The following is a 26425-nucleotide window of genomic DNA, read 5'->3' as shown; positions in this document are numbered from 1 at the left end:
AAGACAGGTGAGGGAGGGGCAAGGGGCTGGGCGCCCGATTACTACAGTTCCCTTCGAAAGTTTGCAAGCACATTTTATAGACTTGCCCCCCTGCCAGGGCTACAAACATGCTCTTGTCATCAATCAGCTTTCCGGGTGGATGGAATGCTTCCCAGCACACCGGGCTACAGCGCAAGTAGTAGCCAAAGCCTTATTACACGAAATTATACCACATTTCGGAGTTCCAAGGCATATAGACAGTGACAGAGGATCCCATTTTACATCAGATGTAGTTCAACAAATAGCAAAAGCATTAGGAATTAAATGGAAATTGCACACCCCTTACCACCCCCCCATCCTCTGGACAAGTTGAAAGGATGAACCAACAACTCAAGTCCCAGTTGGGAAAACTTTGCAAAACCTCCGGATTAAAATGGGTCAATGCCCTCCCTTTGGTACTACATAACCTCAGAAGATGCCCACGGGGGAGCCTGAACCTATCCCCATACGAGTTACTCTTCGGGAGACCCTCCCCTGTGTACAGCACCCAATTTCCTCCTTCTGAACTGGAGGTGGGCGAATCTGAACTAACCCAATATGTAATCCAGCTCCAGAAGCAATTGATTGTTCTCCACAGGTATGCAGCTGGGAGTCAAAATATACCCCTGGACGAAAATATCCACTCCTTCCAACCAGGTGACTGGGTATTGATGAAGACCTACCACAAGGTGCCGTGGCAGCCCACCTGGGAAGGACCCTATCAGGTATTACTGACTACCCCTACTTCTCTTAAAGTAGCAGAAAAATCGGCTTGGCTCCACCACACCCGCTGCAAACCCGCTCTTCCACCCAACGACGTCACAAACAGAGACGACACCCCCGTGACCCACACCACTCCACCACAACCGGCAGATGACAACACCAACTCTGAGGAACTCCAACAGATCGGACCAGTTCGGGGCACGAATCGAGCCCAATAGACTGGATCAGCTCGGGGCATGAATCGGGCCCAACAGACCGGACCTACTCCACCACCGACAGCGACTGGACCTCCTCCACCCCCGGCTGCGACCCACTGGACCTCTGAGATCGTCCCTACAACAGACAACCGTGAGAGACCCCCGATCCGCCTTCGACTTCGTAAAGCACTGCTTTGACAGCTTGTTCGTTTTGACAGCTCCTCTTCACATTTCACAACCACCATGACCCCCACTAATATCAGCCCATTTTTTCCTTGGACCCTCCTCCTTGTATCCTCCATCTTGGCCACCTTCCTTCCCCACTCTGAGCCTGCCATGTCCTCACACGTTTCATGTCCAGGGCTACAAATCGAACAACGACACCTTGATTTTGGAATTGTTGACATGGTAAAGAAAGGATTGTTGGATCGCCTAGGTGACTTTGACTTTTGCGTGCCAGAAACCTGTGTCCTCCTTCGCTATTCCGTCTTACTGACCCTTACAGCCCATTAGACTTGTGAACTATTCATCTGCTCACCAGCTTATACCCTCCTCGGGAAACCTAGCCTAACCCAAGATGGCACCTGGAACTGAGCCCGCTGCTTAAATGGCTCCTACACACTTTTCTCTGACAGCGTCACCCTCCAGCCGCTAAACTGGACAATATTAGATAATGGCGGAGGTGAATCAGTATATACGGACCGCAACCTTAGGAAACTAACTTGCAAATTGCAGAACCTTTGGCAGCAGCCCACCTCGCCTGGCACACCTTGCCATGTGGGGCCATTGTCATGTGGAGGGCCTGTCCTGATCCCGCAGGTGCGGAATCAGCCGAGAATTTATTTGAAACTATTATGCTTGTATTTCTGTTCCTGTTGTGTGTATAGTTAGCCTTATACTGCAGGCCCTGTCCCTGCCTCTCACCATCTGGCCTGCCCAGGAGAACTCAGAACAGTGCAGAGTTCTTTTTAAAATAAATAAATCAATAAATAAATACCTTTTTAAATTCTTTTTGATGTGGGGGGTGGGATGGGTGTTTAGTCGGGTTTGGGAATTTGTTTAATTTTGGTATGTTTGTAATTTTTACTGTTTTTGGTTTTTATTGTTTTATTGTGTTGTTTTGTTTTTATATAGGTTTTATTTGTTTTAAGGGGAGGGGGTCAGGGCTCCCTGGGAGTGGTCCCAGCCAACAAAATGGCTGGGGCAGGTTCCACAGGGTGGGGGGGATGTGCTGGGACAGCCAATCTCAGTGATCACGGGTAGGAGGAGGAGTTACACTAAGACCAGACCATGTCATTATCGAGGAGGCGGGTTTAGTCCTTATCTGACTAAACCTGTACACCTGCGGTCTCTTGATTTTTTGCCTAATTAAAAGGGGAGTTAGTGGGTGCAGGAAGGAATGTGATAGTTTCAATTAACCAATTGCCCTATTTAATTTGATCAAATGTCTTGTAAGCAGCCAGTGAGGAGGAGTGATAGTTTGCAGCGTTTGGCTGCTATGTTTTTCAAAATAAAACTAAGAAAAGATATTGTGAACAGCTTTTTATTTCTACACCACATTCTCTGTGTTGATGAAGACATTCACAGTAACAGAAAACCCGATAGAAAGCACATTGAAAACACTGGAATGAATGAATTTGACAAGATATCTGATTTTAAATTGAATAAAAACAAAACAAAACTGTTAGTGAAAAGTAACTACTCGTAATCTGGCAAACTGGCAAAGTTCATATGGCAAGGCAAAAAACCCAGAATTAAGTATGAACTACTGACGGAGATAAAGGACAGAGTGTTGACATTTCCATTCCACCTTAAGGAACAGACATGGGATTGAACGTGTTTGCATTAGGGGATGTCCTGAAGTAGAGGACCTTATGCATTGTATCTTGTGCTGCCCCTTATATAATGAAGCAAGAGAATGATTTTTAGCACCTATAATGACAAGGTCGCCTGGCCAGAACCCCTCTGACATGATTTTGTATCTCCTCGCAGACACTCTTTGCAACTGCTGCTAGGAAAATTAGAGCAAATTATATAGCCAAGATAGCCACCAACTGTAAAGGAGATGAATTTATTTGACCCTATCTACATCAAGCTATATTCTATCTTTATCACCAAACTCTGAATATAATTGCACATTGTATTAATTAACATTATTTAATATATTGGTGGCCATGTGATGATTTTAGCCTATAAATTTTATTGTTTATGTCTTAACCTGTATATTAAGGTACTTTTATAGCTCTGTTTAGAGAAGGTAATGTCTTGGTAATATAAATGTTTTAAGTTTTTTGTATTAATCCAGCATATTTTCTTTTAATTGTTGAATGATTCTGTGTACATTGCGGCAGCCTTTGGCTATGTGCATTAAAACTGACAACCCAGAAGCGGCTTAGTCATGCTGGCCACTTGATCCGGAAGCTGTCTGCGGACAAACACCAGCTCCCTCGGCCTATAGAGCGAGATGAGCACACAACCCCAGAGTCGTCCGTGACTAGACCTAACAGTCAGGGGTACCTTTACCTTTAAGGAAGAGTGAAATGAAACTCTGAATATATTGAGCTAGCCAAAATGACAGAAGCAATAAGAAATCACTCGAACCTAAGGGTTAAAAAAGAATGGGATTGTGTCAAAAATTATATGTGTAAACATTGTCCCCAAATCAAAACTTGGGTTTGCCAGGAGTAAATTTCACAAAATGAAAGACAATTAGAGAAGAAACATAAGGGGAGCCAATGTAGGTCTTTCAGGACTGGTGCTACAGAAACTCAGAGCGTAGAATGTGGAAAGTTTCAGTCACAGCAGCCATCTCAAGTTTGGGAGATAAGAGACTTTGATAGAAACAGAACCCCACATCTCAGCGGACACTTGGGAAAGATACTTCGCCGATCTGTATGCAGCTCATGGTGCCTGCGGAGATACGGTGGAGCCGGAAGCACTGCCCGATTGGGACACAGTTACATGCCCTGAAGTTGAAACTCTCATAGATCAATTTAAAGCAGGCAAGGCCCCCGGTGATGACCTTATATCCATTGATGTCATCAAAGCAAATAAAGACTGGTGGATCCCACTTTTAGCAGCACTTTACACGCATATAAACAAAACAGCAAAATTTCCCTCAAGCTGGAGCTCTGCGTTGATTGTATTAATACATAAGAAAGGACCACGTACAGAGCCGAGCAACTTTAGGCCAATCAGCTTGCTAAATGTCATTGGGAAGATTTACTCGGGGTACCTGCTAAACAAACTATCGAAATGGATGGAGGACGACAATATCATTGCCGATGAACAGGTGGGCTTTCGCCCTGGAAGATCTACTACAGACCAAATATTAACCTTGAATCACCTGGCGGAAAAGTATGCCGGCAAAGCCCCAAAGGTTCTTCATGTGGCTTTTATTGACCTTAAGCAGGCATTTGATCGAATCTCTAGAAAGCAGCTATGGACAAAACTGGCCGCTACAAAGATCGATCGCCGTCTCCTTCATCTGATTACCAGCCTCCATACAAACACCCTTCTGAGAATCAGGCTAGACAATAAAGGCCTAGTCTCCAACCCGGTTACCACCACTAGAGGGGTAAGACAGGGTTGTCTATTGGCCCCAGCATTGTTTAATTTTTACATTAACTCACTGGTGACTCACATGGCCAATGATGCTTTCCACCCCCCCAAATTAGCAGGCCGATCTCTGAATGTTCTTCTGTATGCGGATGACGCCGCACTTCTTGCCAGATCCCCTAGTGGACTGAGGAGAATGTTGCAAGCTCTACATGAATACTGTGATCAGCATGAGCTCCAACCCAACTATGCTAAGACCAAGATCATGGTCTTCTCTGTCCGACCGAGACTCCATCGATGGTCGATGAACGGGATCCCCCTAGAGCAGGTTAACTGCTTTAAATATCTGGGACAAGTAATACGGTCAAATAGGTCTTTTCTGGCCCATAGAGACTATATAACAACTAACGCATCTAAAGCAGCCATCCAGATTAGATCTCTATATGCTAAGAATCAGGCTCAATCAGTGAAGATAGCTTTGAGACTCTTTCAAATGAAAGTCCTCCCCCTTCTTCTGGTGGGCATCTCTAGGCTCCCGTAGGGATTTTTTGAAACTGGATTCTATCCAAACGCGATTCCTTAGAGCCATCCTTAGGATTCCCCCCTCGGTAGCGGGTGCAGTTATGAGATTAGAGGTCGGCTGGTAAGCTCTACGGTATGTGGCCTTGAAGACAAAGCTCTGGCTATGGCTCAAGCTTTGTTTTAAACCAGTGGGTATTGCCCTCTTGATATTGAGGGACGATTTCCAATCATCGTGGGAAAGGGAGGTCATTAATGAGGTTCAATCCTGCGGATTGTCTCTCCTTTACTTCGAGTCTATGACGTACAATCAAGCTAGAGCTGTGATCTCCCGGAGACTGAGTGACATTGCCAGACAAGAGGGCATAGCCCAGGTAAAACCAGGGATGTTCCTAGGGGACCAGATTTATCGGACCATACCAGCCCCCTACCTTGCAGAAATCCACTATGTGGAATACCGTAGACTTTTTACAGCGGCTAGATTAAATGTCCTTGACTCTGCGATATTGTGGGGAAGGTACAGGGGAGTACCATACGCCCAGAGAACTTGTCATTGTGCCATGGGGGTGGTTGAGTCCACCGAACACATTCTCTTGACTTGCCCTTCTTATGCAGAGCTTAGACAAAATTTTATAGACCCACTCCTATGTCAATTCAGCTTCCTACCCGGAGAAATCCAGGTTTTACACTTGCTGAATAACGCCACTAGAGCTATACCTTCCTTGGTGGCCAAATTTCTCTTCTTAGCTTTTAAGCGTCGCAAGACTATAATTGACTGTATTGATATGGGGCTATCTGTTTAGCCCATTTTAGTGTTGGCTAAGTTTTAAAATCTTCCTGGATGTTTTTAACTGTGTATTGATAAAATGTACTTTTTTCTGACTGACGGCCGAATAAAAAGGATGATGATGATGATAGAAACAGCAGTTAACAGCACACTGTTAACAGTTGGAAATACCTTTGCTACCGTAATGCTTGTACCCGGTCAGGGAATAAAATCTCTTGACCAAGACTTCAGTTTGGCGAGTCATCTTTAAAACAACTTCGTCATTGTTCACCACTTCTGCAAAAGGTGATGAAACCTCTTTAAACTGTTCAGCAGAGTTTACCTAACTTTTTGCCAAGAAGGTTTCTACACCACGGATTCAGGTGGCATTGGCTGACGGGAGGGAATCTGACATGGAGTCGGGTGGTTCTGTTTTTGTCTCCTGTCGACGCACGCATCTGGACAACGTTGTGTGTGTTCCTTCGCTGAGGAGCAACCTGATGTCTGGCTCCTGTCTGCTGAAAGCTGGGTTTGTAGTGCATTTTTGGGACAGTTACTGTGAGATCCAGAAAGGCGGAGAGACATTGGGGAGGGCTCTGGCAGAAAATTCTTTGTTTGTGCTAAAAGACTGTGTTCAAGAGTCTGTACTAGCTAGCAATGATACACAACCTGTATGTAAAAATGAGGCGTTCCATAAAAAATGTTTGCATCTATGGCACAGAAGATTAGGTCACACCCACTGGTGCAGTGTAACCAAAATGCCATAATTAAGTAATGGGTGTGAATTACAGGGTTGTGACAAGTATCTTGACTGTAATGTATAGCTGTCAATTACAGATTTGAAAATAAGGGACCAGCAGCCTCGAAAATAAGGGATCAGCAGCCAAAATAAGGGATTTTAGTCACCCAGCAGCCAAACGAAGCCTCAAGCGGTGGTTCCCACAGCGCAGCAACCCGGCAAAGGGGATGCAGCAAGGAAAACCACGTCACCTCTCCGCTGGGAAGTGCTGAGCAAAGGCGAGTCCCCAGGCAATGCGGCCGATTTGATTGGCACAAGGCATGCAAGCTCCACCCCCCAGTCGTTCTTAGACTCCTTATTGGGTGAGCAACGCAGCCAAGCAACACAGTTGGAGCCTCCCTCCTCCCTGGCCGGCAGGGAGGGAGGGAGAGGAGCTGCTTCCTTTGAAACCTGGGAAATTTAAGGGACATCATCAATCCAGGACAGCAGCACGAAACGGTGCTGGGATAAGGGAGTTTCTTGCCAAATAAGGGACAGTTGACAGCTATGCTGTAATGTTTGTAAGAAAGTCAAGAGCCACTGAAGGTCTTATCCCGGAAGTGAGAGAAAATCCTTTTCAACTTGTGCATGGTGATGTGGTGGGTCCTTTCGCACTCAGCAGGGCTAATTCCTGTTATATGCTAACGATCATAGATGATGCCACAAGGTTCTGTTGGGTCTACCCTATGAAGCACAAAGGTGAAGTGTTTACCAAGTTCAAAGGCTGGGTGGCTTATGTTGAGAGGCAGTTTTCTTTTAAAGTGAGAAAGCTGCAGTCTGATCACGGAGGCGAATTTGTCTCTGGACCTTTTCAGTCTTGGTTACAGACAAAGAGCATAGGTCATAGGAAAACGAACCCCCATTCTCCGGAAGAAAACGGATTGGCTAAGAGGAAAAACAGATCTCTACAAGAGATGATGTACTCAATGCTTGAGGATGCTGGTCTATCAAAGGCTTTTTGGGCTTAGGACCCTCGTACCTACGAGACCGCCTCTCCTGGTATGTCCCGCAGAGGAACTTATGTTCTTCAAACAAAAACATCCTGAAGGTCCCAGGCCACAGAGAGGTTAGGCTGGCCTCAACCAGAGCCAGGGCTTTTTCGGCTGTGGCTCCAATCTGGTGGAACGCTCTGTCCCAAGAGACTAGGGCCCTGTGGGACTTGACATCTTTCCGCAGGGCCTGCAAGACAGAGCTGTTCCTCCAGGCCTTTGGTCAGGGCACAGCCTGACTCCCTCCTTTGGCAATCTTCACAGAACCTTTGCCTAATGGTTGCCATCATTTTGAGTTGAATTAATTTTATAATGGAATGAATTTAGAATGTTTTACTATTTTATTGTTGTTAGCCGCCCTGAGCCCGGCTTTGGCTGGGGAGGGTAGGATATAAATAAAATTTATTATTATTATCATTATTATTATCATTATCATTATCATTATTGTCAGGGGTTCAGGAGCAGAGGCAAGGGCAAGGGAGGAAACAGAGAGCGAGGGAGAGGAGGCAGAAGAAAAGATGAGTGATGACGACGACCCGAGATCTCCGAGTCTTTCCAGTGAATCAGAAGATTCACAGAAAGGAGCACCAGTGGCCAGGGCAAGGGGGGAGCCTAGGGGGACACCCCAGGAAGATAGAGCCAGAGGGGACTCAGAGGGGAGCAGTTGGAAATCAGGACCAGCGTCACCGCCAGAGAGCAGGGAAGAGGAAGGGCGCCAGGGATCAAGCGCTGGCAGCTCACAACAGGGGGGAGGGCACGAGTCAGGAGTGGCCACACCTCCATCGGGGAGCGAAGAAACGGTCAGACGGAAGGTGGAAGGTTGGGCGCGCGTGCCAAGTTCAAATGCACAGGAAGGTGGGGCAGTAGGCAGCCCGGAAAGGGAGCCAGGTCCTAAAGCCCGCCGAAAGGAGGGAGAAGAGTCAGGGGGGTCAGCGTCAGCGTCAGAGGAATCCCGGAAGGAAGAGACCCCGGGGGGCAGAGGGACCCAGAGAAGAACAGTCAGGCGGAAAAGGTGGAGCAAGGCTAGGATATTAAGTTGGTGTACAAGGGGCGGAGACTCAGATGCAGCTTCGCCGATCTAACCATGAGACGTAGAGTTGCACGCAGCAGCTTGAGAATGGAAACTGTAACTCAATAAAGACTTTTATTTAATGATCGCTGGCTAGCGTGATCCTCTGTGAGCTAGGATCTGGAAGCAGCTCTGACAGTAAGCTCCATCCCTAGATTGTGGGCATCTACGTCCTCGCGGAGAGGAGAGAAAGCGGGTGCCTACTAGCGAGCTCACGAACGGCAGACAACATGACGGCCGAACAGCAGATAGTGGAACTCAGAGAAGCAGTGACACGACTGAATGCCGAGGCTCTTGCATCCAGGAAGAGAGAGGAGGACGCAGCTGCCGCCTACAGGGATCTCCAGGTCAGGTTGGAAGTGCTTACGAAGCAAGGGCAACTGACACCCAAACCGGAGGGGATTGGGTTGGGGAGACGAACAGGCGGTCTGGTCTCTCACTTCGATGGGAATTTGCAACAGTACCCCAACTTTAGAGCAGATGTAATGTGTGCACTGCAACTGCTGAACAAAGACTTTAGAGATGAGCAAGAGAAGGTGGGATTCATCATGTCCCATTTGCATGGAGATGCTAAAGCATGGCTGCGCAATTTGTGGAGAGATAAGGATCCGGCGCTCCAAAATGCGGATGCCTTTATTAAAGCGATGGATGGGTGCTTTTTATCAAGCATTGACGTGGATCTTGCTCGGCAGGAGATACATGGACTGAAGCAAGGGAGGGCCAGCGTAAGGCAGTACCATGCCCGCTTTTTCGCTTTGGTCAGTGCCCTGGAATGGGACAGAGATTCGGCTCCTGTAAGAGACCTGTTTTGGGAGGGATTGCACGGCTCGGTTAAAGATGAAATTGCGAGGGGGGAGAGACCCCGGACCACGCAGGAGATCGTTCAGAGGGCGCTGGCGGTGGGGGTGCGGCTGGAAGGACGTCCGTGGAACAGGGACGAAGGGCGTGGAGGGCGCGAACCAGCCAGGGGCTCCTCCTTCCTTCCCAGAGAAGCAGCGCGTGCGCAATCCACGCCTCCGCCAGGAGGAGGAGCGGAACCTATGGAGGTTGGAGGTGCAAGGGCTCAGTCAGCAGCCAGAGCCCTAGCACCGGCAGCAGTGAAAGCGAAGCCTCCTAGAGGGAACAGGAAGTGTTACATCTGCGATGATCCACAGCATATGGCGAAAGAGTGTCCCCAGAGGCTCCACAAGCACACTGCAGCCTCAGCAATGGTAACTGCAGCAACGCAGCAAGGACAACCACAGCAGGGAAACGAAGGAGTCTGGTTGGAGGAAGAGGCACTGGGGCCCAGCCAGACGTGTCAGTGAAGCAGTCCCCAGAGATTTTACAGCCCATGGACCCCCTCCCGCCCAAACCGGTAGTGAAGCTCACCGCGTCGCTCCAGCTGCCCAATGGAATCACCATGGACTTGCCAATCACCATTGACTCCGGAAGCAATGCGGACTTTATAGGGCAGGACTTTGTCGACCGGCACGCTATACAGTTGCTGCCTGCCACGCTGCCCCTGCAGGTTGTCACGGTGGATGGCAGGGAGCTGCTAGGGGGGCAAGTGGTGAAGCAGACGCCACCAATGGTGATGCGACTTGGGAATCACAGGGAAATCATCAGCTTCAATGTCACTCAACTATCGGACACGCCCATTGTATTGGGCATGAGTTGGCTGGACAAGCACAGCCCGACGCTGGCTTGGTACCAGAGGCAGCTGACCTTCGGCTCTTCCTTTTGCGCTGAACACTGCATCGTGCCCAGGCAGGAAGGAGGGGAAGAGGAGTCACAGCTGCAGCTAGGCACGCTGCAAGCGGTTCCCCACAAGTACGCAGAATTTTTGGAGGTTTTCTGCGAGAAAGAGGCAGACAGGCTACCCCCCCACAGACCATATGACTGCAAAATTGACCTGCTGCCGGGGGCGGCGCTACCCAAAGGGAAGCTGTATTCCATGTCTGAGGACGAACTGCAGGAACTCAAAGAGTTCATAGATCATAATTTGGAGCGCGGTTTCATCCGAGAGTCCAAGGCAGCGGGGGGCAGTCCGGTATTCTTTGTTAAGAAGCGGGACACGCCCCAAAAAAGACTTGTAGTGGACTTTCGCATCTTGAACAGTGTGACCAAGCCATCGGACTTCCCCATGCCCCGAATCGACGACCTCCTCGCAAAGGTACGGAAGGGCAGAGTGTTCACCAAGTTGGACCTGCGAGGGGCATACAACCTCATTCGCATGCGGGAGGGAGATGAGTGGAAGACAGCCATGTTCACGCCCCTGGGCACCTACGAATATAGAGTTATGCCTTTTGGATTGCAAAATGGCTCCCACGTTTTTCAAGCTTTCATGCATCACGTGTTGGCGGGGCTCCTCTACAAGACGTGCGTCTGTTTCTTGGATGACATCCTGATCTTTTCGGAATCGCAGCAGGAGCATGACAGACACGTCAAGGAAGTGCTGAGCAGGCTACAGCAACATAGGCTTTACGCCAAGCTGGAGAAGTGCCAATTCGACGTGACCGAGGTGGATTTCCTGGGCTACAAGTTGTCTGATAAAGGGCTCGCCATGGACAGCGCCAAGGTCCGAGCAGTGTTGGATTGGAAAAGCCCACGCAACCGGAAGGAGGTCCAACGGTTTGTCGGCTTCGCGAACTTCTATCGCATAATAATAATAATAATAATAATTTATTATTTATACCCCGCCCATCTGGCTGGGTTTCCCCAGCCACTCTGGGCGGCTTCCAAAAGAATATTAAAATACTATGATACATCAAACATTAAAAGCTTCCCTAAACAGGGCTGCCTTCAGATGTCTTCTAAAAGTCTGGTAGTTGTTGTTCTCTTTGACATCTGGTGGGAGGGCGTTCCACAGGGAGGGCGCCACTACCGAGAAGGCCCTCTGCCTGGTTCCCTGTAACTTGGCTTCTCGCAGTGAGGGAACCGCCAGAAGGCCCTCGGTGCTGGACCTCAGTGTCCGGGTAGAACGATGGAGGTGGAGACGCTCCTTCAGGTATACTGGACCGAGGCCGTTTAGGGCTTTAAAGGTCAGCACCAACACTTTGAATTGTGCTCGGAAACGTACTGGGAGCCAATGTAGGTCTTTCAAGACCGGTGTTATATGGTCTCGGCGGCTGTTCCCAGTCACCAGTCTGGCTGCTGCATTCTGGATTAGTTGTAGTTTCCGGGTCACCTTCAAAGGTAGCCCCACGTAGAGCGCATTGCAGTAGTCCAAGCGGGAGATAACCAGAGCATGCACCACTCTGGCGAGGCAGTCCGCGGGCAGATAGGGTCTCAACCTACGTACCAGATGGAGCTGGTACACAGCTGCCCTGGACACGGATTTAACCTGTGCCTCCATGGACAGCTGTGAGTCCAAAATGACTCCCAGGCTGCGCACCTGGTCCTTCAGGGGCACGGTTACCCCATTCAGGACCAGGGAATCCCCCACACCTGCCCGCCTCCTGTCCCCCAGAAACAGTACTTCTGTCTTGTCAGGATTCAACCTCAATCTGTTTGCCGCCATCCATCCTCCAACCGCCTCCAGACACTCACACAGGACCTTCACCGCCTTCACTGGTTCTGATTTAAAGGAGAGGTAGAGCTGGGTGTCATCTGCATACTGATGAACACCCAGTCCAAACCCCCTGATGATCTCTCCCAGCGGCTTCATATAGATATTAAAAAGCATGGGGGAGAGGACAGAACCCTGAGGCACCCCACAAGTGAGAGCCCAAGGGTCTGAACACTCATCCCCCACCACCACTTTCTGAACACGGCCCAGGAGGAAGGAGCGGAACCACTGTATGACAGTGCCCCCAGCTCCCAGCCCCTCAAGACGGTCCAGAAGGATGTTATGGTCGATGGTATCAAACGCCGCTGAGAGATCCAGCAGAACTAGGAAACAGCTCTCACCTTTGTCCCTAGCCCGCCGGAGATCATCAACCAGTGCGACCAAGGCAGTTTCAGTCCCGTGATGAGGCCTGAATCCCGATTGGAAGGGATCCAAATGGTCCGCTTCTTCCAGGCGTGCCTGGAGTTGTTCAGCAACCACTCGCTCAATCACCTTGCCCAAGAATGGAAGATTTGAGACTGGGCGATAGTTGGCCATCGTGGCCGCATCTAAAGATGGTTTTTTAAGAAGCGGTTTAATAACCGCCTCTTTCAGCGGGTCTGGGAAGGCTCCCTCACGGAGGGAAGCATTCACCACCCCACGAAGCCCATCGCCCAGCCCTTCCCGGCTAGCTTTTATAAGCCAGGATGGGCAAGGATCAAGGAGACAGGTGGTTGGTTTCACTCGTCCAAGCAGCCTGTCCACATCCTCGGAGGTAACAGATTGGAATTGATCCCACACAATTTGACTAGACAGGACTCTAGCACTCCCCCGCCCCGGCCCTGCTCCCACGGTGGCGTCTACCTCTTCCCGAATCTGAGCGACTTTATCTGCAAAAAACTTTGCAAAATCATTGCAGGAGATCATGTGGCCCGTATTGGGCCCTGATGTAGCAGGTGGTTCCGCTAAATTGCGGACCACCTGAAAAAGTCTCCTGCTGCTGTTTTCTGCAGATGCAATAGAGGCGGCGAAGAAAGCCTTCTTCGCCGTCGCTACCGCCACTTGGTAGGCTCGACACTGAGCTCTAACCTGTGTCCGGTCAGCTTCAGAATGGGTCATCCGCCACCGGCGCTCTAGCCGTCTCAACGATTGTTTCATTGCCCTCAGATTCGTGGAAAACCACGGGGCCATCCGGGCTCCATGCAATCGGAGAGGGCGCTTCGGAGCCAAACAGTCAATAGCCCTGGTTAACTCCACATTCCAGCGGGCCACCAGGGAATCAGCTGAAAGGCCATCAACATGGGATAAAGCATCCCCTACCGCTCTCTGGAAACCATTTGGATCCATTAAGTGGCGGGGGCGGACCATCCGAATCGGTCCCACCTCCCTGCAGAGGGGAAGGGTCGCGGAGAAGTCAAGTTGCACCAGGAAGTGGTCTGACCATGGCACTTCTTTTGTTTCGCTTTTACTTAGTGTCAGAACACCAACATCCATGGAGGTAAACACCAGGTCCAAGGCATGTCCGTGGCTATGGGTTGGGCCAAACTTATTCAGGGACAGCCCCATGGAGGCCATGCTTTCCACGAAGTCCCGAGCGGCCCCTTGTAAGGTCGTGTCGGCATGGATGTTAAAATCCCCTAGGACAACCAAACTAGGTGTCTCCAGGAGAACATCCGCCACGACCTGAAGCAGCTCGGGCAGGGAATCCTTGGTGCAGCGGGGAGGTCGGTACACCAAAAGGAATCCTGTACTGCCCCTATTGCCCAACTTCCAGAACATGCACTCAGAGAACTGGGTCTTCCCAATAGGATGCCTGGTGCAAACTAATGACTTCCTAAAAATCACTGCAACCCCCCCTCCCCGCCCACAGGGCCTGGGTTGCTGTGCGTAAGAGAAACCTGGTGGACAAGCAGCGGCAAGAACAGGCCCACCTGCTTCATCCAACCAAGTCTCTGTTACACAAGCCAGGTCAAATCCTCCATCCATGATCACGTCATGGATGGCAGTGGTCTTATGAATCATTGACCTGGCATTGCACAGCAGCACCTTCAGGCTATGTGGGTATCCCTTGCTGATTCTAGTATCCGTCCGGACAGGACCAGACCCGGAGGCAGGGATAGTCCTCAGACAACGACTAAACCTGCCTCCTCTGTAATGACATGGTCTGGTCTTAGCGTAACTCCTCCTCCTACCCGTGATCACTGAGATCGGTTGTCCCAGCGCATCCCCCTCCGTGGAACATACCCCAGCCATTTTGTTGGCTGGGACCCACTCCCCGGCAGCCCTGACCCTTCCCCTTAAGAACAAAATAAGACCTTAAAACAATAAAAAACCCCAGAAAACAAAAAACAATACAAATGAAAAACTATAAAAATTACAAATCCATTAAAATCAAACAAATTCCCAACTAAACATCCATCCCACCCCCATCCCCGTCCCCGCATATACAAAAAAATGAAAGGAAAAGGAACATTTTAAAACAAACTCTGCGCCCCTCCGGATCCCCCTGGGTCGCAGCAGCAGTGACAAGTTTATCAAAGGCTTTGCGATGCAGACAGCGGCCATCACGGACACGCTCAGCTCCAAGAAAAAGAAGTTCATCTGGACAGAGCAGGCGGAGCAGTCCTTTCAGGCACTCAAGCGTCTCTTCGCGTCGGAAGAGCAGCTGCTTCATGTCAACCCCAGCAGGCCGATGAGGGTGGAGACAGACGCTTCGGACAGAGCCGTGGGAGCAGTCCTGCTGCAGAAAGACCCGCAGGGGGTTTGGAGGCCGGGAGCGTTTTACTCAAGGAAGCTCAGCAAGTCCGAACAGAACTACACCATCTGGGACAGGGAGTTGCTGGCCATTCATGCAGCGTTCAAAGCGTGGAGGCACTTCCTGATCGGCGCCAAGCACACGGTGCAGGTCTGCACGGACCACAAGAATCTAGAGCACTGGCGCACGGCACAGTTCCTGAACCAGAGGCAGATACGTTGGGCTGAGTTCTTTGCGAATTTCGACTTCCGAATAGAGTATGTCCCGGGGGACACCAACATCATGGCGGATGCTCTCTCCCGTAAGCCACAGTATCTGGAGGAGGCAACGCCAGCGGCCGCCATGCACATCTTCGCACCGACAGTGTGGGCGTGCGCGGCGGCAACAGTTGACCTGGATGCGGTGCGACGAGCGTTGCAGGATGACTCCTTCGCGCAAGCAAAGATGGCAGAGGTGCACAGGGGCACGGCAGCGACCGACGAGTTCCAGCTGCGAGATGGTTTGCTCATCCGTAAAGGGGCCATCTACGTGCCGGGAGACGAACTTCGCGCCAAGGTACTGCAGCAGCTGCACGACGCGCCCACTGCCGGGCACTTTGGCAAGGAGAAGACGGTGGAATTAGTAGCCAGAGACTTCTGGTGGCCCGGAATGAGAGGGGAAGTCGCGGACTACGTGGCGAGGTGTGACACCTGCCAGAGGTCCAAACCAGTGCACAGACCGCCGGCCGGACTGCTGGAACCGCTGCAAACTCCGTTCGAGCCATGGGAGAGAGTGGCCCTGGACTTTGTCACGGATCTGCCCAGCTCGAGGGGCAAGACGGCTGTGCTGGTGGTGGTGGATTTGTTCTCCAAGATGGCACATTTCATTCCGTGTGCGAAGGTGGCCACGGCGGAACAAACCGCCAAACTGTTCATAGACCACGTGTTCAAGGTTCACGGTCTGCCGCGGTCTATTCTGTCCGACCGAGGGCGACAGTTCATCTCAAACTTCTGGCAGAGGCTGATGGGCTTCCTGAACGTCAAGATCAACCTGGCGTCGGCTAGACACCCGCAGACCAACGGGCAAGCGGAGCGGGTCAATGCCATCATGCAGCAGTACCTGAGATGTTATGCGAATCAACAGCCTGCGACGTGGGTGGATTACCTGCCTCTCGCCGAGTTCGCCTACAACAACACGAAGCACGTGTCCACGGGGGTCACGCCGTTCTTCGCCAACAACGGGAGGCACCCTAGAACCTTCCCGGGACTGGAAAGAATGGGGGAGGGGGAGCCGCAGACAGCAGATGCGTTCGCGTCGGAGTTGCAGGAGGTCCACGATCAGCTGCGGCGGCAACTGGAGCTGGCTAAACACGCATACAAGGTACAAGCGGACAAACACAGAAGGGTTGGCGAAGAGATCCATGTGGGAGACTGGGTCTGGTTAGCAGCCCACGCAGTGCCGGCCAGGTCGTTGGCGAAGAAGAAACTAGGGCATAAACAACTGGGGCCCTACCAAGTCGACGAACAGGTCAACCCGGTGGCTTTCAGGCTGGCTCTTCCGGAGGGTTCCAGAATACATCCGGTGTTCCACAGATCGGTGCTCACTCCCTACAAGGCACCTCACAGGTTTCAGGAACCAGGAACGGCACCGGGTCCGCTCCGAGAGAGAACCGGGCAAGGGGGAGTGGCACAGGAGGAGCGCATCAACGAAGTCACAGAGATTTTGGACTCCAGATGGGGGGAAGAGGGGGTAGAATACCTTCTCGCCAAGGAGGGCACCCCGGCCAGTGCCAACAGCTGGGTGCCGGGCTACGCTTTAGACGAACCTCTGCTCAAAGAAGAGTTTCATGCCCTCTTCCCACATAGGCCAATGCCAGCAGACTTTTTCGACGACTGGCTTTTCACGCCCACGCTTTCAGCCAGCACGTTCCGGGGGTTCGACTCGGACGAGGAACCGACACGAGACGCCTGTTCCCCAGAGGGGTCACCCTCGGGATCTGCTTCAGAACCCTCGTATTGGTGGGATGATCGACCAGAGGAGCAGTTCCGCAGAAGGTGGCTGGAGGGTCCAGGACGAGCAACGTCTCCAGATGGCAACGAGGGAGAGACGGACATGGACGTTTTCGGGGACGACCCGGGTTTCGAGCACGGCGGCACAGAGATGGAAGCGGAGGTGACCGTCGTCAACGAGAGCAGGGAGGAAGAACCGGAAGACTTCGGATGGCGGCCCGCCACGGGAAGCGAACTGTATCCGACATTCGTCCCCCTGACACGGCAGCACCCAGATCCCGCACCGGAAGGAGGGGAGGGGGGAAGAGGGGGCTTCGAGGGGGGGATGGATGTCAGGGGTTCAGGAGCAGAGGCAAGGGCAAGGGAGGAAACAGAGAGCGAGGGAGAGGAGGCAGAAGAAAAGATGAGTGATGACGACGACCCGAGATCTCCGAGTCTTTCCAGTGAATCAGAAGATTCACAGAAAGGAGCACCAGTGGCCAGGGCAAGGGGGGAGCCTAGGGGGACACCCCAGGAAGATAGAGCCAGAGGGGACTCAGAGGGGAGCAGTTGGAAATCAGGACCAGCGTCACCGCCAGAGAGCAGGGAAGAGGAAGGGCGCCAGGGATCAAGCGCTGGCAGCTCACAACAGGGGGGAGGGCACGAGTCAGGAGTGGCCACACCTCCATCGGGGAGCGAAGAAACGGTCAGACGGAAGGTGGAAGGTTGGGCGCGCGTGCCAAGTTCAAATGCACAGGAAGGTGGGGCAGTAGGCAGCCCGGAAAGGGAGCCAGGTCCTAAAGCCCGCCGAAAGGAGGGAGAAGAGTCAGGGGGGTCAGCGTCAGCGTCAGAGGAATCCCGGAAGGAAGAGACCCCGGGGGGCAGAGGGACCCAGAGAAGAACAGTCAGGCGGAAAAGGTGGAGCAAGGCTAGGATATTAAGTTGGTGTACAAGGGGCGGAGACTCAGATGCAGCTTCGCCGATCTAACCATGAGACGTAGAGTTGCACGCAGCAGCTTGAGAATGGAAACTGTAACTCAATAAAGACTTTTATTTAATGATCGCTGGCTAGCGTGATCCTCTGTGAGCTAGGATCTGGAAGCAGCTCTGACAATTATCATTATCATTATCATCATCATCATCATCATCATCATTATCATCATCATCATCATCTTTCGGCTTGTTATTTGCAGAATCGCTTGTATCATAAATCAATTGGAACAACACCCTAGTTCAAATTGTTCAACAAGAAGCCCAAAGTTGATCATGTGCATATGTTTGGTGTGAAGGCATGGGTTCCTGTGCCTTGAGCACAGTGTAAAAAGGGTGATCCCAAAGCACAACAGTTTATTTTTGTAGGTTACCAAGATTTAGGCAAAGGTTACAGGTTTGCTGTTGGTAAAAGTGGGCTGGTTGTTTCAAGGGATGCTGCATTCTGGGCAGATTTGAGGGTAAACCATACACAGCACGGGTCTGCCCCTGTGGCTTGCTGGAAGTTGAAACTGCTTCACATGTACTATTACGTTGTCGTCTTTATGAGGATATACGTTTGACTTTTATTACACCTGTTTTGCAAAAGTCCAGGAAAGAATCAGAACACCATAGTTTAAAACTACTGCTAGAGGATAAGAATCCCAAGACTACATTAAATGTAGCCAAATTCTGTGCGTCTGCAATTAATCGCAGGAAGCAAGTGGTACCCCATAATGACCAAACCCCCAAATGTTAATTACAGGGGGCACGCTAATAATTAATTTTAATTTTTATATTTAAATCCTTGTTATATTCATATTGTCCTCTGTATTTCTGATTTTTTTTTTTTTATGATCTGTGATATTGTGTGTGTTGACGCTGGTCTGTGACCGTATTAATAAATTCATTCATACATTCTGCGAGCTTAGCGACTGGGAGAAGCTGGATGCCAATTCTGAAGTTTGGTTTCAAATATCAAAGGGGGAATCTGAGTGCTAAAAGAAAACCAGACACAGACACAGAAGAGGATTCTTCTGTTGAGGCTAATGAGAATGGCAGTCAGTTTTCACCACAGGAGGAATTCCATTCTCCTCAAGGGGGGCGAGAATCTGAGGGGCATGACAGTAAAAGTGAAGACAGTTTTACTCCCAGAAGGTCTCACAGGGAGAATAAAGGTGTACCACTAATGCTACTGCTAATGTTTTTCATGTAGCTGCTGAACCTCAAAGCTACAAGGAGGTGCTGGCGTTACCAGAAGACGAAGTTTTGCTCTGGAAAAGCGCTATGCAGGAGGAAATGGATTCTCTGGTTGAGCATGAGGTGTTCACACCCACACCACCACCAAAAGGAGCTAAAATAGTGGGGTGCAGGTGGGTTTACAAGCTCAAGCCTTTAGCCACTGGTGATTTTAAGTGCAAGGCACGCTTAGTGGCTCAGGGTTTTTCCCAGAGACCGGGCTTGATTTTGACGAAGTGTTCACTCCTACAGCTAGAAGCGAAAGTCTGCATCTGCTGCTGGCACTTGCGGCAAAACACAAGCTGAAAGTAAACCATTTTGACATTCAGACAGCCTATTTACATGCTAGTTTGAGTGAGGAACTCTATTTAGCAGAACCCCCTGGTTTTGAGTCTGGGTTGGGCAATGTGTACAAGCTACACAAGGCACTATATGGTTTACGGCAATCTGAGAGAAATTGGAACAAGTGTTTAGATGAGACTTTGGTTTCTCTAGGTTTCCAACACAGCGTTGCAGACAGTTGTCTGTATGTACGTGGCGCTAATGACAAACAAGAGTTCCGTTTGGTCTTTGTAGATGATTTGCTCCATCTTTCTAAGACAGGTAAACAGATCAAAGCATTTTCCACGCAGTTAGCCAAAAGGTTCAAAGTAAAAGACCTTGGTTCTGCAAAAAGTTATCTGGATCTGGAAGTGTCCTGGGCGGATGATGGCAGTTTGTTCCTTAGCCAGGAAAAGAAAATCAAACAACTGCTAACAGCATACGGAATGCAGGACTGCAAAGGGGCAAATACTCCCATGGATCTAGGTTTTGTTAAGTCTTTGCAAGCTGATGAAAGCGCAGTGTTTGAGCGATTTATACCAATCAGCTATTGGGAGTCTGCTATACGTATCGCAGTAGAGTAGGCCTGATATCAGCTACGCAGTAGGGATTTTGAGCAGGCAAATGTCTAAACCTACTGTGAGTGCCTGGAAGGCAGTAAAACATGTTCTGGGGTATCTGAAGCATACTGCTGGTAGTATTTTAAAGTTAAGCTCAGCAGGTGATGAAATACTTGCGTGCTACTCAGATAGCAACTAGGCAAATTTACCTGACCGAAAATCAATTACAGGGCTAGTGGTTTTTTTGGTGGGTCACTAATTGGGTGGAAGTCCAGGAAACAAAGTATAGTCAGTGTGTCATCCACTGAAGCTGAATTTTCAGCATTAAGTGAGCTCTGCAGTGAATTAGTGTATTACAAGCAGTCGCTGAGAGATTTGGGCATACAATGCAAGTCTCCAATTCAGGTATATGTTGACAATCTAGCTTGTATTACGCTCAGTAAAACTGAACAGTTTAAGTCTAAATCCAAACATATGGCGGTAAAATACCAAAATGTTTTGTGTAATGTACAGAGAAATGTCATTGCATGTGAATATGTTCAGAGTGCTCAAAATGTTGCTGACATCTTGACGAAACCGTTGTCGTTTGTAAGAAACAAGCAAATGTGTGAATGCCTGGGTTTGCAGAACAAAGTTGGGTGAAATACTTTGTATGAGCTCAGAAGTTAATTGCACTGTGTGAGCTGTGAGGGGGTGTTGGGTTTTTGACTACGTGCAATTCTGTGCGGCTTCACACAGAGTCAATTAAGAGTTGGCCAACAGCCAACCATGACTGAGCAGAAAGGAGGATTTTTGCCTGGAGATATAGAGGCCTGGAAACAGCTCTACCATTGGTCAAGGTCTCACACAGGCGTAATGATTTATGACCTACTGACTGGAATGTGTTAGTGGTTTGGTCAGTGTGGAGTCTCAAAGTTGTTTGGTGTAAGAGAGAGATAGTTAAGATCTGTGTATCTGTTCTTGTACATAGTAACTTGAAGTCAGCTGTAAATAATAAACGCACCTACAAGTAACAAGTTACTGGTTCCTGCTTCGTCCATCCTGCCTGCAACCGATTGCTTTTGAGGAACTCTGTGTATGCTCTGCTAAGGTCTGGCTAAGGTCCTGCAGCAGGTCAAAGTTGCAAAACACCAACAGTATCTGCGCAGCGAAAGTGTGTGGATGGTAGCCAGTACTTTTTTTTTCTTAAAAAATGTTTAGGGGCACTCTCATTTTTACTCAATAAATTCAGTATTTCATAGTTCAAATCTGGAAAAATACAGTAAATGGACAAAAGTACGAAGATTCACAAAATGTTTAGGGGTATGCGTACCACTGCGTACCCCCCCCCCCAAAAAAAAACAACAACCCAGCACTGATGGTAACTTCTAATACACTGCCATGTATTATGGCAATCTTATGTGATTTTATATTGATGGCCATATGCAACAACTTTTCCCTCTGTTCCTTGACTTTCTGGAGACCTGGAGCGATAACACATACTGTCCAGCATTGTAATTATGTGGTTTTTAAATTGCATTGCTTCAAATGTATTGCATTTTTCAATCATGTTAGTAGTTATAAAATTGCTACGAAATGTTTACAAGGCTTGTTGGCTGCAAATAAGGAGGTGGCGGCAGTAAAAGAAAAAGCCTTCTCCACTCAGGAGCCTCTGGGTCAGCAAACTGCCTAAAATGGGGAAGCTCTCAATAGCCAGTGCCCCAGAGCAAATGTCTTAGAGAACAAGCTGGTATATGGAACTCAATACCTACGGGACCGTCTCTCCTGGTATGTCCCACAAGGAACTTACGATCTTCAAACAAAAACATCTTGGAGGTAGAAGGCCACAGAGAGGTTAGGCTGGCCTCCACCAGAGCCAGGGCTTTCTCGGCTGTGGCTCCAATCTGGTGAAACGCTCTGCCACAAGAGACTAGGGCCCTGCGGGACTTGACAGAGCTGTTCCGCTTGGCCTTTGGCCAAGGCACAGCCTGACTCCATCCTTTGGCAATCTTCACTGAACTCTAGCCCAATGGTTGCCATCAATTTGATTTGAATTAATTTTATAATGAAATGATTTTAGAATGTTGTATTTTATTATTGTTAGCCGCCCTGAGCCCGGCTTTGGCTGGGGAGGGCGGGATATAAATAAAAAATTATTATTATTATTATTATTATTATTATTATTATTAAACACTATGGCTATTTCTGAAGTTGGATTAGAGGTCAGTATGAACTCGCGATTTCCAGCTGGTTATGCCAAACCCCACCTCCGTCTATTGCCATTTTGTTTGTGGAGTGGTAGACCTCAGTAACTTCCAGCTCTTTCAGGCAAGCCCAGTGGGTCTCAGAAACTCTGCACTAGAAGTTGCCATTCTTCAGATTTCAGCCCCTTCCAGACAGCAAACTTTCTGACTCTTGTGTAAGAGAGCCAAACTTCACAGCCTATTATCTTGCATATATACCACAACTGGAAAGGTCCTTTGACCCATCAGCTATAACCTTATAGGCGCATCAATTTTTTTCCTAGTTCTAGAAGAGCACAATCTTTCCTCTGTAAATTGCACCACTTTGCTGGGTGCACTGCTGTTGATTCTTGGTGAGGAAAACACAAACTGCTTTCAGTTCCAGCTTTTAAAGCTTCCTTTCTGGTTAGCTAATTAAAAAGCTTTGTTTTAAACTGTGCCTCTCTCTCCCCCCCCCCCCCCCCATTTTCAGGGATATTTTTGCAATATTGTAAACCGCCTAGAGATTTATTTCAAGTAAAAACTCACTTTTAAAGTAGCTACCTCTATTAAAGGAATACCCCTTAAATGTTTTTTGATAGGAAATTTCAAGCTCAAGCTTCCCACTCCCAGATTTTTTTAAAGCTTTAAAAAAATTTATCTGCAGTCCTTCAAAAAGTGTTTTCAAACAAGTTTATCAAAGAAAAAAAAAACCGCCTCAAAGGCTAGAGCAGAAACTTCTATGTTAAAGAGAGGCTGCAAAACGAGTCCCTTGCTAAATTAATCCCCCTCTACTTTTCAGAAGCCTTAGACCACCAAGCTGTTTTGTTACCTAGCAAACGCAATTCCACACATGCTCCCTCCCTCTAGTCTCCCCCGCGCAAAGCAAATGGAGAACTCTGCTCCCTGCACAGCCTTTTATAGCAAACACGGAGCCTTGGGACGTCAGAGGACTCCGACCCCGCCCTCACCTCTCCTCCAATCGCGTTCCTCCGAACACCTGCACAGGTGTAGCGAATGAAGAAGGTGGCAAAATCAGGCAGGAAAGGGAGAAGCGCTTGGCTCTGCCCTGCGTCGGCAGCTGGAAATGATTTAGTGGAATGGCTGTGTTACTGCCTATGATTTCTGCATCAGCCTCCAATGACACCAACGGGACTTACTCTCGAGCAAGACCCTCCTGTCGGATGCCGCAGCAACCCAAGTCCCTAGATTGCAACGGGGCTTGTTTCTGCATCATTACGTGTCTTCCAGGCGCTTCACGTGCGCTTGACCCCGTTGCGATCCTTGGCGGAATCCTGCCCCTTATAGAGCAGGTGTTTTGGGTTGTGGGACTACCTCAGCTGCCAAGCCCCGTTTACGAGGGAGGCAAGGAGCGCTGATGGGCTTGCTTCGGAGTAAAAGGTGCACAGGAATTGCGTTCCCGTCCAAAAGACCCACTGTCGTGTACAAGGCACCATCATTTCCGCAATCCCTCCATGCAGAATAAAACAAGCAAGTTCTCCTAAGGGAAGCAAAATCTGGTTGTGGAGTTTAGGCTTGAATCATGGGTTTTTTTAAAGTCTTTCTTCTAAGGGACGACGCCTGGTGGTTACTCAACAGAAAGACACACTGATTTCAGAGGTGCAACCGGAATTGTTAGCCTGTCAGATTACAGTCTTGCAGTTTGGTATCCAAGCACCCTTGGCTCAGAGGTTAAATCCCACAATTTCCCACAGGGTTTACTCCCAGGTAAATGGGTGGGACTATTTATTTGCTAATGTTCCCTTTGAATAAATTGGAATAAAGTTCAATTTAACTCAATGAGGCTTACTTCTGAGCAGTGCTTTTTTCTGGTGATATGCAGGGGTACACGTACCCTAAACATTTTGTGAATCTTTGTGCTTTTGTGAATGGGAACGGGGGATTAGGGGAATTTGAAATATTATTTATAATATAAAAGCTTTAATATAAAATTTCTAACTGTTGTATTTGTATACAGCAAAGAGAAGTTTAGAGTGATTAGGTATATTTTAATTTAGTAACTTATGTAATAGGTATAAGTTAGAAAATGAATATGGATGTTGAATTTCATGTTTGTAATTTTTCTTCTTTTGGTTTTGGAAATAATAAATAAATAAAAATAAAAGGAGATACGTCCAGGGTTAGCTTCTGAGGGCTTCTGAGGGCAGTGAAGGTCCTGTGTGAGTGCCTGGAGGCGGTTGGAGGATGGATGGCGGCTAATGGATTGAGGTTGAATCCTGACAAGACAGAAGTACTGTTTTTGGGGGACAGGGGGCGGGCTGGTGTGGAGGACTCCCTGGTCCTGAATGGGGTAAATGAGCCCCTGAAGGACCAGGTGCACAGCCTGGGAGTCATTTTGGACTCACAGCTGTCCATGGAGGCGCAGGTCAATTCTGTGTCCAGGGCAGCTTTTTACTAGCTCCATCTGGTACGCAGGATGAGACCCTCCCTGCCCGCAGACTGTCTCGCCAGAGTGGTGCATGCTCTAGTTATCTCCCACTTGGACTACTGCAATGCGCTCTACGTGGGGCTACCTTTGGAGGTGACTCGGAAACTACAACTAATCCAGAATGTGGCAGCTAGACTGGTGACTGGGGGCGGCCGCCGAGACCACATAACACCGGTCTTGAAAGACCTACATTGGCTCCCTGTACGTTTCCAAGCACAATTCAAAGTGCTGGTGTTGACCTTTAAAGCTCTAAATGGCTTCGGCCCAGTATACCTGAAGGAGCGTCTCCACCCCCATCGTTCTGCCCGGACGCTGAGGTCCAGCGCCGAGGGCCTTCTGGTGGTTCCCTCATTGCGAGAAGCAAAGCTACAGGGAACCAGGCAGAGGGCCTTCTCGGTAGTGGCGCCCACCCTGTGGAACGCCCTCCCATCAGATGTCAAAGCGATAAATAACTACCTGACATTCAGAAGACATCTTAAGGCAGCCCTGTTCAGGGAAGTTTTTAATCTGTGATATTTTAGTGTATTCTTGGTTTCTATGGAAGCCGCCCAGAGTGGCTGGGGAAACCCAGCCAGATGGGTGGGGTACAAATAATAAATTATTATTATTATTATTATTTCCTTATGTACCTTCTCACCCCACCCAACTTACAATGGCTGGGTTTTCAACAAACATTCTGCTTCAATGTTTATACTGCCAACTTTGACTGAGAAAATAGTAATTCATCAGCGGTGACATCTAAATCCAGCAAATTCCTTTGGCTTTTCCCTGTTGCCTTCCTGTGCTTTTTCAGCAAAGTCTTTGTTGAAAAATGCAATGGATGCAATGCAAAAAACCTGGTTGATGTTTGTTATGATACAGGGGTAAGCAGGGGGTTTTCCCAGGGAAAGCTGTGAGGGAAACCAAAAACCTCTAGACCCATGCCTAGAAAACATGGGAAAACAGAAGTGTGGACGAGCCCTGTGTCAGGGTGAGACCCCAATTTTCATTCCATCTCCACCCACTGCAGAAAAACAAGGCTTCAGCCAACTTCTGCTGCCTATGCTCTGTTAACTTCTAGGTTAGATTACTGCATTTTATGGGGTGGTTCATGGCTGGTGGCAGTTGTGGAAGCTCAGGCTCAGGCTTGATGACCTGGATCTGCACTAAAGATGGTCTCTGGCCTCCTCAGCAGCCACAGCTCTTGGAGCTGGAGTCAGTCAGGGCCTTGCCCTGCCAAGCAAGGTGGGGAAAATCCTGCAAGGCAGCGAGCAGGTCTTCCAGGACTCACAGCCAAGGTACCGGTATGTACTGTGTTATCTTCCATTCAGAGACAGAGAGAAGGTGTTTAGACTAAACTGAAGCACGCACAACGCTGCATACCCCAGGCACTTCCTCCAATGTGTCTGTGTATATCTTCTATAAAGATCTTAAATTCTCCTCTTAAGACATTCTGCGTTTCTCCCACAGAATAAAATATTGAGTGAGCCACCTCACCTATTTGTTGCTTTCTTCTCCCGGTTAATACTCTTTCTTTTTTCTACTGTGATAGGAATTTTGAGGTCTTAGATATATGGTAATGTTCATAACCGCACATACACAGGAAGGCCAACCTGGAACCATTTTGATTCCTAAACTGAGCAAATTTTTCTCTGCAAGGTCAAACTGGAAAAGCCTCCCCATTGTCTTTTCCTTCACAAATCCTGTCTTAAGGGTATGTCTGTGTTTGAATAGGGTGTGAGCCTGTGATATGGCCCAGGAACTAAGTATTTATCACTACAAAAGACTGGCCAGGCTCCGCAGGCAATCCAATCAAGTAACCTGCCAGACAGGAGATAA

Source organism: Podarcis pityusensis, assembly GCF_964106645.2.
Source record: "Podarcis pityusensis genome assembly, chromosome: 8".
NCBI lineage: Eukaryota > Metazoa > Chordata > Lepidosauria > Squamata > Lacertidae > Podarcis > Podarcis pityusensis.
This window is presented reverse-complemented; position numbering follows the sequence as displayed.